This window comes from Triticum dicoccoides, chromosome 6B, assembly GCF_002162155.2.
Source record: "Triticum dicoccoides isolate Atlit2015 ecotype Zavitan chromosome 6B, WEW_v2.0, whole genome shotgun sequence".
Classification (NCBI taxonomy): domain Eukaryota; kingdom Viridiplantae; phylum Streptophyta; class Magnoliopsida; order Poales; family Poaceae; genus Triticum; species Triticum dicoccoides.
This window is the reverse complement of record NC_041391.1, coordinates 78,095,318-78,097,215: the sequence shown is the minus strand read 5'-3', so window position 1 is coordinate 78,097,215 and position 1,898 is coordinate 78,095,318.

Below are 1,898 nucleotides of genomic sequence, written 5' to 3'. Positions count from 1 at the left end.
GATATAGGGCGACTGGCCTACCGGAACGTTAGAGGGCACATGTCAAGTTTGTGTGTGGCAGGGAGACATGACTAGAGCGCTTGATGTATCAGTGTGTGTGGGGGGGGAGGGGGTGGGGGGAGGGGTAGGCAGAGGCCTAACTATAGAGGTAGAATGACTCATATATGTGTTGATAAGGAGAGACCCAGCTATGTCTTGAGGGAGATCGGTCGACATCCATACATAACTGAAGGACGGGAAATATGATGGGACAGAGAGAAAGAGAGGAGACAGAGAGAGGGAGGGAGAGGGAGGGAGAGGGGTAGAGTGCTGGATGGGTGATGGAGTTGCTTCTCGGAGATGTTGGGAAGGGCCTACTAGACAAACTGAGGGTGGAACTGCAATGTTATCAATAAGAGTGGGGATGTGTTTCTGTGTGTGCCTATGCGTGATAGATCTGTCGGGACGCATCCATGGATGATAAAGGGGAACCATGTGTTTGGTAAGCAAACCTAACTAGATCAGTAGATCAATTGTTGTTTGTCAGAGGAAGGGAGAGACACAACTAATGAGGTAGATCGATCGATGTGTGGGTAAAAACGAGTTATAAGGACCTAGCTGGCTATATGTATAGCGAGAGATCGGTCGGTGTACGTCCATTTGTTAGAGGCAAATAAGGCCCAGCGAGATGGATAGACAAAGAGAATGGAGCTAGGAGGTGGTGCGAGAGGCCCAACTACTAGCTACATAGGGGGAGGAGTGTGCGGTTGTGAGATCGATGAAAAGAGGGGCGAGATTTTACACGTGTGTCTGACCATATGAGAGACACGAGCAAGGACACATAAAGGAGGAGATTGAAGCTGTGTGTGTATGCTGTAGGCAGGCATCGCTGGAGAGGTTTATCGATCAGTGTGTGTCGGAAAGGAGTTGGAGACTCTGGGAGAACGACCTAAAGAAAAAAAATGAATGTGCCCGGTGGATAGAATACCGAGGGAGGGGGGGGGGCGAGGAGGGCGTATGCATGCACGAGAGAAAGTTAGTGGTAGCTACAAAGGTTAGAGGATTGTGTGGGTGTAAGAGACTAACAAAGATCATAATTTGATATGAAAGCGGATTCATATATTTGAATAGGAGATCATAGTGTTTTAAACATTGCATGCATGAATATAGCGGTGATACACGTGTTGTGCACATATTATACCATAATGTGATAATGCATGGCGTTTGCAACTCACAGCTAAATGCCGAACAATCTAAACCATACTATACATCAAACAATCTCACATTTTATTTGAATTTGTGATAATGTGCGGCATTTGCAGCTTACAACTAAATATCGAGCAATCTAAACAATACTATATATCGAACATTCTCACATTTTATTTGAATTTGTGGTAATGTGTGGTGTTTGCAACTCACATCTAAATACTTGTAGGCGTAGGGGGCGGGGCACCATACATAATGTGTTAAACACATTATACATATGAGACATGGTTTGGATTATGAAGATCTAGCTAGAGCTAGAAATGTAATGTGATTTGAAATCAAAATAAAGTGGATTCAAAAAATCTAGTTTGAGTTCATATAGTACACATAGTTCATATGTAACTCGAGACTAATCATGTGGTGTGCTGTGAAGATAATACACAAACGATGGTTTTAACTTGACAATAATGATGATTGTAGATCTTATTAAAATAGAGAAACGAATTCAAATGCTTTGACTTCACAACAATCATTACTATAGATCTTATTCAAATTTAGTTCATATTGAAGCGGTAGTATATAGGTTTGGAATGCACTAAAACATTCATTTGAGTAGTAGGTTGCATGCATTATACACGTAGCGAAATATTTTAATTGAACATAACATGAATTCAAAGTTTTGAATGACATTCGTTGTGCGCATTGATTTGGTA